Source organism: Acomys minous, assembly GCF_964271855.1.
Source record: "Acomys minous genome assembly, chromosome: 6".
Taxonomy (NCBI): domain Eukaryota; kingdom Metazoa; phylum Chordata; class Mammalia; order Rodentia; family Muridae; genus Acomys; species Acomys minous.
The window spans coordinates 42453870-42472403 of NC_140487.1; the positions used below are offsets into that span (position 1 = coordinate 42453870).

The window sequence follows — 18534 nt, forward strand, 5'->3', positions numbered from 1 at the left end:
TGAGTGGGAAAAGAATAGCTGGTGGCATTACATGTTCTGATTTTAAACTATATCACAAAGCTATAGTAACAAGAGCAGTATGGCGCCAGCACAAAGACTAAGATGCTTGTTGTTTGTCTCAGAACTGAGAGTTCAGGATAAACCCACGTCTACATGAAATTTGCTAAGAACACACAAAGAGAGGGTGGGCTCTGGTAAACAGTGACGGGGAAAGTCTGTACCCAATCGCAAAAGGAGGAATTTAGATTCCTATCTTACACTACGCTCAAAAATAAACTCATGCCAGGCATAGTGGAATGAGTTTATAATCCCAGATACTTGAGAGGCTGAGGCAGGAGGATCATGAGTTTACGGCCTGCGTGGTATAGAGCTCAGTAGCAGAGTGTTTGCCTAATACGTACAAGGCTCTTGGTTCAGTCCCCAGTACTACACAACAAAACAATGGACGGGAGGATGACACATAACAGCCAAAACCATAAAACAAGGAGAAACAAGGGGTAAGTCTCCCTGACACTAGTACTGGGGACTTTATGAATATGACTCCCCAAACACAAGTAACACAAATGAAAACAGACAGATGTTACTACGTCAGACTAGCAAGCAACAAAGGGCATCTATACAAGCCGATGGCAAGGTGGTACCCAACTGAAGATGCAAAAGGACCCATTGAAATGTAACTTTTATTTGCCTGACTCAGTTGTCGTCTTGGAGGCCCACTGCTGAAGAAGCTCACTCTGGCTGGCTGGTTCAACTCAGATGTTCTGGCTCGTAACTCTTCTCCAAGTTGACTGATTCAAAGTGGCTCCTCTCTTGTTTTTCCTGAATTGTTCTGTTTCTGAACTCCATGAACTTGACAGCACCGGAACTGTACAAACTTAACCGAACTGTACTGAACTGCCTGTGCTGTACTGTGTGGTGTGCTGTTCAGAATGCAGCTCTACTGAACATCCTACCGTATTTAATTCTATTCCTTTCTCTACTGTGCTGTCCCCCCCTCTCTCTCTGCTGTATCATACTCTACTCCGTAGTCTTCTGTTTTCTTTCTTTTCTCATGAAAGTTGGATGTATCTTATCTCTGACTCATTCTCTCAAATCTTTCTCTGATTTGTCACTTTGTCTGCTCCTCAACTAGACTTCACTTTTAAACACAGGTGCTTCCTTCTACAAACTAACTTTACCTTCACTGTTTGGGATTAAAGATCTATAGTAAGGGTGTGTCTGCATTCCAACCAGAGGGGTTAAAAGTGTGTCATTCCAGCCAGACCACACACCTAGATCTTTGGATGTCGATCCTTTGCCAGAGCAGTCGTATTGTCGTCTTAGAATTCCTCTACAGACCCAATAGATGCATATTTTTCCACAAAGAAGAAATGACCAACAGCCTATGAGAAAGTAAACAACAGAACTTGTTATCATGGAAACTCGAAGGAAGACCTCAGTGAGAAGGTCAAGTGATGGAAGTGGTGAGGAGGTGCGGAAAGGAGACCCTTGCTCCCTGTTGGAGGGGCTGGAGCTGGTGCAGCCGTTACAGAAGCAGCATAGGCATTCACCCAAAACTAAAAAGAGAAGTCATGATGCCACTGTGTCTTGAAGGAGTTGGATTCAGTATTCTAAAGAGAAATTCCACAAACCTCATTTACAGTAAGTAGCCTGAGAGCACAGATAGACGGAAAGAGAAGTAATGTATAAGTGTGTTGAGTCATATTTACTTGCCTATAAAAAGAACATTCTGCCATTCTGAATGAGAGGAACACACCAGACACAGGAGATCAAAGGCTGCATGGTGGAACCTAACAGGGTGGAATTCACAGAAGCAGAGGAACATGCTAGATGCCAGGGGTTAGGGATTGGTGGTGGTGGGGGGACATGGTTTTGTTCCAAGGATAAATTTCAGTCTGGAGGAAGTTACTGATATTGGTATGCAATCGGGTTAATTTTTTGAATGCTATAATACATTCAGTTTTCTTAATTAACTTTTTGCATAGTTTCATAGTAGTGAATTTGCTTTGAGCATGTTGTTGTTTTGAGACATGGTCACTTTGTTCAGCAGCCCTGCCTTTTCTAGAACTGGCTTTGTGGACAGAGGCTCATCTTCCTCTACCTCCTGAGTGCTGGGATTAAAGGCGTACACCACCACACCTGGCTTCATGTCGAAGTTGTATCTCACAAGTTTCTGCTTTTTCTTATTATTTCTAGCAGTTTTTTAATGGAGCCTCTGGGTGGGTAGAAGGGCAGGACATCAGCTCCAGCTACAGGAGAAGAGGTGTTCCCTCCGTTGCTGTGTGAGCAGGGCCAGAAGCACATGTGAATATGCAGGGCAGATTGGGCAAGAGATGGGAAACAATTGCCTCCCAAATGCTCTGTGACTTCTGGGATTTGTGAGCCTACATTTGCATTAGTGTGTGCACAAGTGAGTGTGTCCATGAATATGCATTCATGTAAATGCACACGTGTGTCTAGGCATGTGAGTGCATACATGACTGTGAACATACTATGTACATGTTTGAGTATGCAAGCCTATGTGCATGCATGAGTGTCTATAAGCATGCATGTCACATATCTACAACACATATGTGACCATAGTAGTCTGTCTGTTATCCATATGTCTGTCCGTTATCTAACCATAGTTCATCTGTCTGTCTGTCTGTCTGTCTATCTAGTTATCTATTTATCTACCTACCTATCTCATCTGTCTGTCCACCTATCAGTCATCTCCATGTCCATACTGGCCCACATCTGTCTGCATCCCAACTTCCTTCTAGTTATAAGCAGCAGGGTCCCCTGCCCTCTTGCCCTCACTGCCTGAAGGTTTGCCCCACTGGATGCTCTCCGGGGTGACATCTTTGTTGTTGACTGTGTAGAGCCCTTCTTCTGCCTATGCTTCCTCGGGGGGTGGGGTGGTGGTGGTGGTCTGGTGCTGCTCATAGAGTCTGGTCCCTGCTTACCAGTGGCTCTGGTGAGTGCCCATGAATCACTGTCAGATGAGCAACATGGGCTGAGGACTGCTTAAGACAGTAGTAGGCTGCAGGTGGCTCCTGGCAGCCGCTGTGTATCGGGAAAGTGTCTGGCTCTAGGAAACACACTGCTGCTTCGGAGCTCCTATTTTTAGCCCACTGCAGCAAGGTCTCAAATGGCCACCTCTAGCAGAGGGCAGCCAGCGAGGGTCCCAGCTACGGACATCCTGAGCACCCTGGGCACTGGCGTGTGCATGGAGATGGCCCACAGGCATACTGGATTCAGGGCTTCCCACCTCACATGAATGAAAAGAATCCAGAAAGAGGAGAGCATGCTTGGAATGACCTCATCCTGCTGTGGGAGAAAGCTGACGTCTGCTCTTATTTGCAGTCATTTTTCCTCTTTCCTGCAGAACAACCCCTGCTCCTGGGAGAGCACTTGGCAGGCGGCCCCACCGTGGGCTTGCCAAGGCAGCGTTCCATCACTGAGCGTTGCTCAGAGCCCAGTGAGGGACAGCTGGGGAGGGGTCTCCCAAGGGCAAGTCTAGTGGACGTAGGCATCTCTTGAAGTGCCTGGCCCAGCTGTGACTCTGGATAAGGAGGCAGAGTCAAGCCGGGCAGCAGGGCCTGCTTCCCAAGTGTCTTGGAGAAGCAGCAGCGATTGGCTCTTGGCCAGCCTAGGAAAGGGCTCGAAGGGATCGCCCAGGCTGGGCTCACTATGTGAACCTGAATCATGGTCTTGCCAGTCCAGCTAAGACACCACAGCACAGAACTCAGGTGTAGGCGGAGCAGAGATGGGAGGAGAGGCCCGAGGCCAGCCCAGGTGCAGCATGCCAGGGCTCTAGAGTTCAAGTGCAGGACAGAGGGCTGGCTCTTTTGACTAGGCGGGGCAGACAGGAGCCACCTTAAGTGGGGACCTTGCCCAGAGTCCCAGAAGCTTTTTTAAGGCTACAGGAGAGTCCTATGGGGGCATTTCCCTGGGGGAAATCACTCCAGGTCCCCTGCTGGTCAGCTTCCTACTATGTCCCTCTTCATGTCTTTGTAGTTCCTCAGCCATGCCATTCAGCCACTCCTGTGTGTGGCTTCAGCGCAAAGGCATGAGCTAAAGAGAGCTCAACCACCTGCCTTCCCAGACTTCACCATGACCATGAAAATGCCCCTGATGGCCATCCTTCTCTCAGGTGCTGAAGATGCTGTTCTTCTCAGCCAAGGGGCAAGGGTCTCCCTACACTGTTCTCCAAAATAGGTGTGCAAGGGACCACTGAGTTTTAGTTTGCTGGCTTAAGTCCATTTTTTTCCCCCAAGGAAAGCTGAGTTTCAGTTATCCAACATGCTTACTGACTGTTAGTTAGGCCAGGATTTCGGTAAAGGACGTTATTCCCACAGGCTTGCCCCTGCACATTCCATCTTCATCCATAATCTCTTTAAAAGAAAGGAGAGAGAGAGAGAAAAAAAGAACTGATACTAAAAGGCACACAAAACCTTATCTGGCACCTGTTGTAAGGCTGGGAGAAGCACTCCACCCTGCTGCTGCTGCTCAATTTCAGCAGTATTGATTTTATTACTCATACTTTATAAATGAGATGCTATTCTTAAAGAATGCAAACATTTGCTTTGTCGTGCTGTTGTCTCGGCCCAGCACAAGGCTTTCCTTGATACATGCCCATCGATTCTTAGCCTTGTCATTGTTTCACGGCAGGCAGCGGTTTAGTGGTCATTGACTGCTGAACTACAGGCTTTTTCAGTTAGAAAACTCAGTGCACATATGGACTTGAAAATGACTTGTGATGGTAACATGCGAGGGTACTACTTGTCTTTGGGGAACTGGGGCTTCCCAGCAGGTGGCTATGGCTTGCTGGATGCTCTGCCTGCTCTGAGGACCATCTCCCACCCTGAGACGTTTGCTGTAGCCATACGTGATGCAGGGCTCCCCACCCTCCATGTCTGCACCTCCATCTGCAGTGCCAGCGAGCTGCAGGGATGTAATGACATGGTGCTTACCAGTCCATGTCATAGGGATCCATTGTGCCATGGTTGCCGTCTGCCCTCAGGACTTTCCACATCTTTGTCTTTAGAAAAAACACAGGAGAATCCAGAGGGAAGTGAGTTGTGCCCAACAGCAACCTGCTAGTTTCTAGCCTGTGTGGACAGCAGCTTCCTCAGCTATGCAATGGGTGTCTAACTCTGTCTTGAAGGTTACCCTAATGCTCATGTGGGACCACAAAGGAGAGACTGTAGCTTTATCAGTGTCATCACTGTGACCCATGCGGTCTGCACACATCTATGACACTCCTGTCCTTTCTCCCCCACTGCTGTGCCCATGGCCTCCCCAGATCGCTCATCAGTGAGTCTCCTCCTTGGTTGAGAATCTACATTCAGTAAGCCTGTGGGGCCTAGCTGCCTGCATCCAGCGTACCTTCATCATCCCATGCTTTAAGCTCTGACCACACTTGTCACCTGTGGATGACTGAAGACATTCTGAAAGCAGTTCCTCTGATGCTCCAAACCCCCTCTCCCTACAGAAAGCCAGATTTATGTTCTGTGGAGCCAGGGTGGCCACCCCTGTCCACAGTCCTGCCCATCTCACATCTCCCTTGTGCCACCTCATGCCCAGGCCAGTTTTTGTCATTATCAGGGAGGCAGCTTGGGCCTCTGAGCTGATGCCCTCAGAGGTGTGTCTGTCTGCTTCCCTCCTTAAAGGATCTATCTGTTCTAAGAAAGATTTCTCCAACCCACTTTGCTTCCTCCTTTGTTGACTGGACTCAAGTCGGAATTGTCCTACAAAACCCTGGGTCTGGGCATAACCTTCCCCATATACCTTCCCCATTCCTCCTCTAATTTTAGCATAGTCAGCTACTCCAAAAGCCTGTTTAGAACGGCCATCTCCCATCTGGCCTTCTATCTGCTTCCAGGGCGAGGCAAGGGATACTGACGCTGCATGGAAGCCCCAGATATGGCTCCCCAATGAAAACCAAAGCCATTCTCTTACTGTAAGAGTTGTTCAGAGGCTCTGTTCCACAAGGTCATGCTGGGCACCAGGATCCTCACTACAGGGCTGTTCTGTGATGTCCAAGGTCCATCCATGGCCACCTGTGGCTCTAGAAAAGGACCTAGAGGAGGAGAGAAGAGTAGCAGGTACTCAGCACTGTAGAGGACATGATGTTGCCTCCTTAAGTGCCTCTGTGGCATCAGTCACGTGCTCAGAGCCAGCTCCAGGCTGTTGGATGCCCTCTTTGCCTATCAGACTCCGTGGTCTGCTTTCCACGCTGTGACGTATTCCCAAAGCTGTGCAGCTCTGTGAGGTGAAGAGCTCCTTAGCTCTCAGTCATACAGGCACAAGGGCCCACATGCTCCTCCTGGACAAGTCCTGAGATGGCATGAGGCATTGGATGTTGGATGGCAGTCCCCTCTTCATATAAAGCCAGCAGGATTCAACCAGGAGGCTCTGCCTTGATGAATAGCTAATGCTAACCACTCTTAAACACCACAGTGGAGTGAGGCTCCCTCTTTACATTTCACAGGGGCATTTAACTCCAATGTAGGAAGCTCAGAGGCCCCCCAGCCTCTGCCAAGCACCCTGCTGATGCTGTACGGTGATGGGGAACAAACAGAAAGGACTGGACACCAGAGAACACAGAGCCCAGCTGTGAAACCTCAGGTCCCTATTCTCATGCCAGCCGCTTCCCACTTGATGCTCAATTTGCCAAGCTCTCTCTCTCTCCCTCCTTTGCGCTACAGTTCTTTGAGAATGGGGTCTGCTATGATCTCAGGGACTGGGGAGAGGGGCCACTTCCATTTTCCATATGAAATGTAACTTTGCAAGTTTCAGTGTTATTCATTTAATGACAGAAGCAGTCAGTTTGTGCTCGTGTTTCCTCTTCCTCAAGTATCAGATTCTGTTGAGAGACTGGTCAAGAAGGAAAAGGAAAACAAAGGAATGAATTGCAGGGGGATGCCACGGAAAGGAAGACCGGCCATTAAGACTGGAAGTAGACAGGACCCCTCCCCAGCATGGACAGTCATGGATTTTTACCCATGTAAAATCCGGGGATGGTGGCACATGTCTATAGCCCCCATGTAGGCATAGGTTGAACCACGCAGATCCCTGGAGGCCATTGATTACCAGCTTAGCCAACTGAAACCAGGTCTTAAATTGACAGCGATTGAGAGAGACACCTGACATTGAGCTCTGACCTCTACACCCACACTTATATGTATACATGTACATATGTAGATGTGAACACGTACCCCATGACTAAAGGTATTTATTGAGAGAAAATGATTAAGAAATAATATATGGCCAGGTGTAGTGGCACACGCCTTTAATCCCAGCACTTGGGAGGCAGAGGGAGGTGGATCGCAGTGAGTTCGAGGCCAACCTGGTCTACAAAGCAAGTCCAGGTCAGCCAAGGCTAACACAGAAAGACTCTGTCTCACAATATATATATATAGTGAAAGACCTCCAAAGAGACACAAAGTAATTTCCAAGTAATAGACTCAGCCATGGAACAAGTTCTAGACCTGTTCCTGAGACTTCAGAATACTAAGGTAAAACAAAACAACTGGGAAATTGCCAGAGACAAATTGGGCCTCAAATGGAATTCAGATCAGCATCAATGTTTTCATGAGCACTCACACCAAGGTCAGAGACAGCACAGACACAGAGAGAAGGTGGACAGCCTGCATCCAATGGCCCCTTTCCGAGAATGCTACTTGAGGATGTTTTTCAGAAAGCTATTAAGACAAATAAGAAAAACAAGGCAGCAAGATCAAGCCAGAAAGAAACATCTCAGTCAGGACAAGAAGCCAGAGGACTTGGAGGCGATCTTATTCATTAAAAATGGATCTTGACACAGAATCCTCCTCAAAGAGGAGAACATCATGGTGTAGAGGAGAAAGGCCCTTCTGCTGATAGGAGGACTGGAAAGTCACACCTAGTAGGAAGCAGGGCCCTTCATGAGTTGACTTAGAAGCCGCAGGTCATCAGCACACGCTCACTCTGTCTCCAAGCTTCTGAACTGTCATCTGCAGCATTGAGGGCTTTCTGTTTGCCAATCTGTCATCTCAGGACTCTTCTGGACATAATGCAGGTTTGGTCAGAGTCGGTGGACGGTCTCTCCATTTATTCTGAAGGAAAAACACTTCCATAACTCACGTCTCACTGTAAGGTAGGCAGGAGCCAGAATAGCCAGGACTGCTTTTCCCATCTTAGTACAACTTAACAGAAACACCCGGGGGCTCAGGTCCAGTTGGCAGGGGTTAGTGTATGGGTATCTGGGGCCCCAAGACTCACAACCTCTGCTGACTGCATTTGAGGATTCATGGTTTGTCTTCTGAGACTGGGCATGTTGTTACCTGTCCCGAATCACCATCCTGTTTAGCCAGAAAGAAAAGGCGTGGCAATGGGGCAGGACCAAGAACACGATGGACAAGCAGATAGGGCATAAAAAAGCCTTGGGAAGACAGCAGGGAGGACGGCAGGGAGGATGGCTGGGAGGATGTCAGGGAGGACTGAACAACTGGTGGCGGGGCATAAGAAGACAGCACACTCAACATCGGAGCTGGCAGTATCCCCTGAGGAAGGGCAGAAGACTTTAGCATGGGACCTGTGGAGGGTGAGAGGACACCCCACTGCTGGCCCTGACCAGGGACCTCTTGATATACCCACAACAACCTGCGTGTACTCATTATTTAAAAACATTACTTTTCTTTTCAAACCAGCCGAACTAGAAGAGAAAGCCCAGAATACTTGATTATGGCTCCAAGATAGAAATGCCAAGGGTGCTATTCCTGACAATGTAGATGAAAACGCTAACCGATGGAAGCGAGAGGGTAAGGGAGAGGAAAGGCAGACCTGCCACTTCCCTGAGCTGCATAGCCGGAAGTCAAGGGTTGCCTTTGAAGTGGAAGAAAGAGCTTGCAGAGGTGGCCCGGGCAGAACACGCCATCCCCTTGTCACTCATGGTTCATACCTACACACTATGCTATGCCCTAGGACGTGACTGCTTATATCTAAATGGCCATTGACTTTGGAATTTGCTTTTACATTTTTTTTTTAAACCAAAGGGAGGATGACATTCCAGAGCTCATAAGAGTTATGTGGACTCCAAGCTTCTGTACCCATAAGTGAGGTTTACTGGAGCCCAGCCGCACTCACTGGCAACTGTGACAGGGACCAGAAAGCCTTAGATCCTAGTGTCTTCCTAGCCCTCAGAGTGCAGGTTTGCTGTCCAAATGTTCATCAAGATTCATTTAAAAATTTTCTTAAATGAATTAATGTGTATTATGTGTGTTTTATCTGCATGTATGTCTGTGTATCACATGTGTACACTACCAGAAGAGGGGTGAAGAGGGCATTGAATCATGATGGCTGTGACCCAGCATGTGGGTCCTCTGGAAGAGTCACCAGTGCTGAGAACCTTCAAGCCATCTCTCCAGCTCCCAACATGCATTTTGCTGGTTACAATCTACTTCCTTGTTCCTATTCACAGTGGGTTCACATCTTGTCCACATGTCTAATTAGCATCTGCTGGGTTGCTGAGACCCAGAAAGGAAGGGTGTATGTCCTACACTGTCTACAGGCCCCACTGGCTGCCGTGTAAAAGGCAAAAGGATTAGAGGCTGTCCTTATCTATAGAGTAAGTGCGGTTGGATGTGAGCCTTCTCCTTGTTCAGATGAAGGTATGAGGGCTGGGTGCTGGGTGAGGTTCTCTCAGGGCTCAGGATCTACTGGGTGGGTCTCTTACCTGCAGAGGTGCTTTTGCACTCACTCCTGGGGTGGGTCAGTAGTGCAAGGCTCCAGGCCCAGCCTCCCTTCAAGGCTTAGCACTAACCCGGTTTATAAATATTACATGGAACTGCTCATGCACAGCTGGGGAGAATGACCCTATTGTAGGCTGTGCAGGCCTCGCATTCATTAACTTTGGGTTTCACAGGGAGCAGCCCCGGGTCCTGGCACAGCCACCTGAGGGCTACGATCTTATCGGGACAGGCTGAGCTCATGGCCTGGTAGCAGAGCCGAGGGGTGGGGCAAGTTATCAGCTGGTTGTGGCAGCAGGTTTTCTGAGGTCCACCAGGGCCAGGTTACACCTTGGGGAGGGATCTTAGGAACTCATTGTCCACACTGTAAGCAGTCCATTTTCTAGAAGGAGTGGATTGTGGGGCAGGGACAGCTGACAGCTGCCTTCCCAGAACAGAACATCCTTCAACATCTACCTAGCCCTCTCCCTTTCTTGCAAGAACTTTGTGGGTCCACATTCTCTGTGTCTGTATCTGTATCCCCCTCACCTGTGTGTGTGTGTGTGTGTGTGTGTGTGTGTGTGTGTGTGTGTGTGTGTATGTGTGTGTGTATCTGTCTGTCTGTCTGTCTGTCTGTCTGTGCATGCAGGTGCATATGTGTGTGTGAATGCAAGTGCATGTGGAGGTCAGAGGACAATGTTGGCTATTGTTCCTTGTGCACTGTCCCCTGCTTTTTGAGATAGTCTTTCAGGGGCTTGGAGCTTGCCGAATAGGCTAGGCTGGTCGGCCAGTGAGTCCTAGAGATATGCTGTCTCTCTGCCTCTGTTGTGCTAGAGTCGCATACGCACACCATCATAGTTGGCTTTGTACATAAATTTCAAGGCTAGAACTCAGGTTCTCCTCAGCCCAACATTTATAATCTTAATACAAGCTATGGATGTTTCCTGTGGCTGGTGTGTTAGGGCACCACTCATGGATTTCTCTGTTACTGTGTTGGTTAGTTCTTGTCAACTTGACACCAATTAGAGTCACCGGGGAAGAAGGAACTGCGCCCGAGGAATTGTATCCATCAGTTTAGCCTTTGGGTATGCCTCTGGAGTAATCATATGGGAGGTCCTAGCCCACTGTGGGTGGTACCTCTCCTGGACAGGTGGTCCTGCATTGTGTACGAAAACAGATGAAGCAAGCCATGGAGGGCAAGCTAGTAAGCAGCATCTCTCTGCAGTCGCTCAGTTCCTGTGTCTAGGTTCCTGTTTTGAATTTCTGCCCCAATGTCCATTCCTTCATAATGGACTCAGGAATGTAGGAGATTTTTAAAATGTTTGTCATGGGAGGGCCCAGCTCCCTGTGGGCATGCCTCCCCTGGGTTGCTGGTCCTGGGTGCTATGAGAAGGTAAACTGAACAAGCCATGAGGAGAAAGCCAGTAAGCAGCATTCTTCCATGGCCTCTGTATCGGTTCCTGTCTGTAAGTCCTGCCTTGCTTGAGTGCCTGCCCTGACTTCTTCAGTGACGGATGCTTACTTGGAAGTGTAATATGAAACAAGCCCTTTCCTCCATAATTTAATTTTTGTCATTGTGTTTCATCCCATCATTAGAGACTCTAGGTAAGACACCATGTCATGGGGCATTGTCTTGATTTGTGATTGATGTGGGAGGCCCCAGACCACTGTGGGTGGCACCATCCCTAGACAGGTGGGCCTGGTATGTATAAGACCAGAGTGAGTTGAGATTGAGGTAGAGGGCTAGTCAGTAAGCAACAGTGTTCCTCCATGGTTTCTGCTCCAGGTTCCTATGTTGAGTTCTTGCCTTGCCTTCCCTTAATGGTGGACAGTGACCTGGAAGTGTAAAAAGAAATAAACTCTTTCCTCCCTAAATGGGCTTTGGTAATAGTGTTTATCATAGTAACAGAATTAAACCAGAAAGCCTCACATCCTCTCAGGGTTGTTGCCCCTATGTGTGTCTGTGTACTGATGTCATCTTATGAGGAAGCAATCAGATCACATTACGTTCGCCTTAATGATTTTATATTTTACTTAGTTACATCTTTAACGACCCTGTCTTCCAGCACAGCCACAATCTGAGTCTGTGGAATTCAGTATAGGCATTTGAGGGTCACAGCAGACTGTGTAATACATTCCCCCCAAAATAAACAGTATGTGGGCTGGGGAGATGGCTCAGTTGGTAACGTGCCTTCTGCAGTCACATTAGGACTCAACTTCAATTTCCGGGACCGATGGAAACAAGCCACAAGTGATGGTGAATGGCAGAAGATCCCTGGGACTCACTCAACCAGCAAAGCTGGCCAAGTAGGGGAGCTCCAGGTTCCCTCCAGGTTTTGCACCCCCAAAAAAGAAGGTGGACAGTGACTGAGGGAAGATACTGAGTGTTTACTTCTGGCTTCCACACCAGCCTTCATGTTCACACACACACACACACACACACACACACAAATAAAAATAGAAACTATTACTTGAAGAAACTTTTTTTAAAGGCCCGGATGGACTTGAGTGGCCTGAAGGTCCCCACAGTCACCAGTGCAGCAGGACCTCTCTATGCCGTAAGAGGGCTGAGAGAAGGAAGCCCCCAGCCCTGAGTATGGACAGCAGTCTCTAAGTTGGGCCTGGAACACTGCTTACCACTGTCCGCATTCCACCCCACCACTTAAGGGCTGAGAGTGGAATCAGGATTTTTCTAGTATTGAAGAGTTTTAAGGCTTAGCTACATGGTGCCTGGTTCCTCCACCCCTCCAACCCCCCCCCCCCCCCCCCCCCGCTGTTGCCATTCTAGTGTGCTGGGCTACACTAGTGTGTTCCTTTGCCACTCCTTAGAGCCATGTGCACCTTTAGACCACGCATCCACGGTAGCCCACCCTCAGCAGCTCTAGACTGTGAGCTCAGGAATTGTAGATGGACTGTGGCCCCCGGTAGGAGTCCTTTTCTTTCTAGATCAGGCATTTGGAGGGTCACGGTAGACACACCTTGCCCTTAGCTAGCAACTGTACATGTTTTATTTACAGATTTCCATTTCCCAAGTTGAAAGGATATTGTTATTTTTTTTGCCTTGAAAACTTCAGTCTTCCCATTAATAACAAATGCAGACCGACAGCTGTGTCCTGCCTCTGCTCATGGATCGATGGCAGGATATAGCTAGTGCTATATGTGGGTTTTCTGAACTGATAACATTCCACTTAGGTGAGTTTAACACTGTTTGGCGTACCTGAGAAATGACTTGATGTCTTTGAATCCTCCTGGTTCCATCATGCAAAAATGAGTTACAGTAATTTTAGCTGAATAAGTCTCTCTCCTTCTCTCTTTCCCCCCCTTGTCGCCGTGTGTGTGTGTGTGTGTGTGTGTGTGTGTGTGTGTGTGTGTGTGTGTGTCTGCATTGCTTGCCCAGAGAAGAGCATCCAGGTGCCTTGGCCTGTCACTCTCTGCTGTATTCCCTTGAGACAGGGTCTCTCACTGAACTTGGAGCTTATGTTTTTCAGGCAGACTGGCAGACAGCAAGCTCCAGAGATTGTCCTACCTCTGCCTCCCACCACAGCACCGAGTAAGTCTAGCTGTGCCCAGCTTTTCACACAGCTGCTGGGAATTCAAACTCAAGTTCTCTGCTACTGAGCCCTGCCCCTCCCCCACCCAATGAAAGTTTAGAGGTTAAAAACATTAAGGCCAGCTGTTCCCAAGGCTTTGTAGTAGAGACAGAACAGTGGAGTGCAGAGGCTTAAAGCACTCAGAAGAGTTGCCAGCACCAGAAACGAGGCACTCTACTTAACCTGGGGTCTCTTTGAAAGACAGCTTTGCAGAGTGGGCTGCTGTCTTACAGGGCAGTCTGCCCAGTGGCTCCTGGTCCACCATCGAGAGTCCAGTGATTAAGTCACTGCCTGGAGCGAGCTCCTTGGGTGACCTGGATTTCCTGCAGGAGGCTGTCCCAGCAGCTCCTCCACAGTCCTGTCGGTTAACACGGAGTAACCCCTGCTGGCACTTACCCAGCTACGCATGCTGTGATCTGTACTGGCATCTCCTTGTGCACGGGGCTGGAACAGATAGACTCTGCTGCTGGATCAAGGGAAAAGCGAAAGCCACACTTGAGGAATCTAATCAGACGTTTAAGGAAATAAGCAGCCCCTGCACACTGTCCCCCCACGTCTGTCTTTGTGCAGCCCCAATAGAAAAGGACCCTGGAGCAATGTGAAAACCTGCACAGCCAAATGCTGTCACCAGCCAGCGCTGTATTGATCCTGCTATTGATTTTGAGTCACCTCTGTGATTTAGCCATGTTTCCTTTCCTAACTGTGTGCAGTCTTTTCTGCCATTGCGTGCCATGGAGCAGCCTCAGCCTTGTAGCCTCCGAGCTGGTCAAACCAACAGTGCTTCCCGGTGGTATTATTTTAAAGAAATTATTAAGGTTCCAGCCTGAGGCACTGGTGGACAGGGCCACATAGATTGTCTAATGTCAGTGAGAGCGGAGGGTGTCAGCCTCCGGCGTCGGAGTGGTGCAGGCCAGGAAGGGCTCCGAGGGGACCTGTGCTTCTGCTGTGATGCTTCTGGCCTCGTACTTCTTATTCTTCATCCCAGAAGCACATGGTACTTAGGTCAGAGTGGTCAAAGGGAGAAGCAGCATCATGGAGTCGTACTGTTGCATTCCTAAGATCAAAACGGTACAGGCTGTTTCCTGTCATCGGAGCCATATATACTGTCTCCTACAGGAGTGGCCGAGACAGAGTCATGGAAATCAGTGTTAAACTGGTATTCAAGGAGGGAACCGGGGCCTTGCACAGCAGTCCCCATAAGGACATCAAGGAAGCCAATTAGATGGCTCAGTGGGTAAAGGCACTTGCCACCAAGCTTGGTGGTCTCAGTTGAATCCCCCACAACACACATGATGGAAAGAAGAGAACTGGCTGCACCAAGCTGTCCTCTAACCTCCACATGTGCACCATGGCACACGTGAACAGGAGCATGTGCATATGCATGCATACGCATGCGCACACACACACATTTATAAAAAGGATGTCAAAGGCTTCTAGGAAGTCCTTTAATGTAGTGGTGACGTGTCTGTTATGAATTGTAGCAAGCAGTCAGCAGATGATCCTGGCAGAGGTGGGGACAACAGCTACTGGTGGCTCAGAGCCTTGGCTTTTGGTGGCTAGGGCCCTCTGTGCTTTTTCACCCGTGAACACTGTGTGTGCGTGTGGACAAAAAACTGTTTTCATGCTCTAACACGGGCCTGCTTGTGCCGCTGCTTCTGCTGGGAATTGACAGTTTAAGAGCATTGCATTTAGAGTCTAAAACTGGGTCTTCTTGGGCAAGAAATTTTGTTTTTGCTTTAGTTTGTTAAGACAAAGACTGGTAGAGAGTTATGAAGAGGAGAGAGAGGGGGGGAGGAGGAGAAGAAAAAAAGAGAGGAAGGGGAAGAGGAAAAAGGGGAGGGGAGGAGGGATGGAGGGGGGGAGAGGTGAGGGGGAAGAGAGGGGAGAGAGGAGAGCCCCCACCTGGCACTAGTGGGTGGGTGTCTGTGAGTATCTGTAGGACTGGCCTGGGTGTCAAGACCTCCTCCAGTTCAGCTGCCGTTCTGGCACCCCCATAGCTGTTACTTCAGACACAATGGTGCATGTGCTCCCCTAAGTGCTCATCTCTGTTTTTTTTCCCTTTGGGTCCCTCAAAATAGAGGGCTCGTATCCTCCAGCTCCATCCATTGAGGCCAGAGGTCAGAATCTTGCTCAAATGTTGCATCCACCTTGACTGGAACCTTTGGCCCTTTCCAAGCGTAAGAGTCAGGCAACAAGGAAGCTGCATCCCCAGGGCATCAAAATGTGTGTGTGTGTGTGTGTGTGTGTGTGTGTGTGTGTGTGTGTGTGTGTGTGTTTAATGTCACTGGAACTCTGTATATTGCTCTTATGGGAGTGGTCAAGACAGAATCATGAAAAGTCACAGGGTTAAGATTTCCCCATTACAACACCGGGAATAGTGAAACTGTCCCGATACTTAAAACGTTAGGAGGGGAGTTGGCTAGAGAGAGAGCACAGCAGTTAAGAGCCCTTGCTGCTCTTGCAGAGGACCTGGGTTCTATTCCCAGTACCCACAGGTTTACAAGCATCTGTGATTCCAATTACAGGGCCTCTGACACCCTCTTCTGTCCTCTGAGGGCTCTTGCTGTACATAGTGCATACACACACACACACACACACACACACACACACACACACACACACTCTCTCTCTCTCTCTCTCTCTCTCTCTCACACACACACACACACACACACACAAAACAAGAAAACATCTGGAAGTAAAACATGATTGCAGAAATCAGTGTATTAGAAAAGAGAGGAATATCCAAATGAATTATGAATCCACTTGGAAGGAAATAAAAGCAGAAGTTTAATAATTAAGAGAAAACAGAAATGCATAAAATTAGAAATGGAAAAGAAGATTTGAGGACAGATACCAAGTGATTAAAATCCAAAATGAGAATGAATACAATCATAATAGACTTTGATACGATTTGGTTAGTCCTTGGGAAATTGAAGACTGGTAAAACTTCACTGTGTACACACGTTTTGAAATGCTATACTATACTCCATAAATATGCAAAACCACCATGTTAACTTAAGACGCATTAATTGGAGATGGAGACCTGGCTCAGCATTAAGAGAGCTTGCTGCTTTAGCAGAAGACCAGAGTTTGATTCCCAGCACCTGTACTAGACGGCTCACAAGTGCTGGTAACTCATGCTTCAGGAGACCCAACAACCCTCGGGACACCCAACAACCCTCGGGACACCCAACAACCCTCGGGACACCCAACAATTCTCGGGACACCTACACTCTCATGCACAAACCCATACATTTATACACAACTAAAATAAAAATGAAAGATATTAATAAAAACACACAAAACCGGCTCAACAAGGTATCTAAAGTGTGAGTAGATAAGTGTCACTGGACAACGCTGAAACACTGGCAGCGGTTATCTCTAGAACAAGAAAACGTGGCTCTAGGACACATGTAATTTTAACAAAACATTCTGTTACGTTCCCCCAGAAAATTCTTCACATTATTTAAATGTTCAAACATAACATGAAAACCCTTTCCAATTCATCTCGCTAAGCTATCACAATTCTTACACAAATCAAAACCGAAGTAGTAGGAAAATAGCAGCGTTGGGCGCACGTACAAGTGTTTCACCTGGTAAGCACAGTGCCAGCCTGTTAAGCTTGGCTGACCGGAGGCCACATGATCCTGCGTCAGCCAGCATTTATCTTAGATATAAGAAGCTGGTTTAGAGCAGGCACGCGCAGATGACACATCTCAGCAGTAGGGATAATGACCTACTGTCCATTTGGACACGTTTCCCTTTTCAAAAATTGCCATTGCGTACATTAATTGTTCATAGTGCCAGGCTGCATGAGCGCAGTTTCATATGAGTATATCCTGGTGTGTGCTGTACACTGAGCCTCCTTCCTCCCTTACGGTCCCTCGGCTCCTCTTCCTCCCGCTCCCTGTTCCTGTTAGTTCCCCTCAACTCCGGACAGTTTCAGCTTTGTACATGCATGTAATGTATCTTGACCACATGTTCCCCATCACCCCTGCTTACCTCACACTCCCTCTCTCTCTTGTGGAACCCCTTCCTCCCCCTGCTCCTTTTATGTCTTTTTCTGTGACCCACAGAGTGGATGGAATTAGGCCTGCTTGCATGACCTCAGGTAGGTAGGTTTTAGAGCAACCTCTCTACTCCAGGTGGCATGACTAATTTACATCCCCACCAGCACTGTATAAAAATTCCCTTCCCGCCCTCTCCTCTGTTAAAAGAATCCCTTGATATTCCGAATGGGACAAGATGGACTCTCGATACAGTTTTGATTTGTATTTCTCTGATGGTTGTGAGGTTGAACACTTTCTACTTGTTTATTGGTCATTTGAGAACTGTTCATTTCATTATCTTATTCATTAAGTTTGTTATAGGGCCTGGATTACTTTTAGGTTTTCAGTTATTTGTATATTCTAAGTATTATTTCTCTGTCAGGAGGATAGTTTCTCACAGAGATTTTTCTCCATTCTATGGGCTACATTTTGACAGATTTTGAATAGCTAGCCTAGGTGTGACCATGAAGTGAGGAAAAAAAAGGATAGTAAAGCGACATGTGTAGAAACGTGTCCAAGTGGACTGTTAATCCATTATTCGTTATTTGGAGAAAATGGAAGACATTTGCCTTACTTAGGGTTTCTATTGCTGTGATGAAACACCATGACCACAATCAGCTTGGGGAGGAAAGGCTTTATTTGGATTTGTTTACACAGCACTGTTCATCATCGAAGGAACTCAGGGCAAGAGCTTAAATGGGGCAGGAACCTAGAGGCAGGAGCTGATGCAGATGCCGTGGAGTGTCCTGCTTACTGGCTGGCTCGTCATGGTTTGTTCAGCCTGCTTTCTCATTGCAACCAGGACCACCAGCCTGGGGTGGCACCACCCACAATGGGCTGGGCTGTCCCACATCAATCACTAATTAAGAAAATGCCTTTCAGTTCTGCCTACAGCTAGATCTTATGAAAGCATTTTCTCAATTGAGACTCCCTTTCTCTAGTGGCTTTAGCTTGTGTTAAGTTGCCATAAAACTAGCCAGCACAATCAATGATTTTAAAAAGTTTTAGCTACTTAGGAATGAGTTTTTATTTGATTTGATAAATATTCATCTTAAACTAAAATTTTTTTATCAAACATTAAGGTAAAAGACTTCAGAGATCCCTCAATGACTGAGCAGGGAAAGCTTTCTCCTACCTTAAGCACTGATAACAAGCTTTAGACAATGCGATATGACAAGAAAAATACAACAGAAAATATAATGA

The 18534-nt window shown here is 47.7% G+C and overlaps 2 long non-coding RNA genes across 3 annotated transcripts in view; one reads left to right on the forward strand and one right to left on the reverse strand.

Annotated features, from left to right (window-relative positions):
• Nucleotides 1-18534, forward strand: part of LOC311600377 — a 200572-nt gene that overhangs the window by 51362 nt on the left and 130676 nt on the right. The gene's annotated exons all lie outside the window — the stretch shown is intronic.
• LOC311599608 lies at nucleotides 1007-6059 on the reverse strand. Its single transcript, XR_014779969.1, has 3 exons — nucleotides 5944-6059; nucleotides 4956-5023; nucleotides 1007-1382 (listed from the first exon to the last, which is right to left on the reverse strand). It is a non-coding gene; the product is annotated as an uncharacterized lncRNA (long non-coding RNA).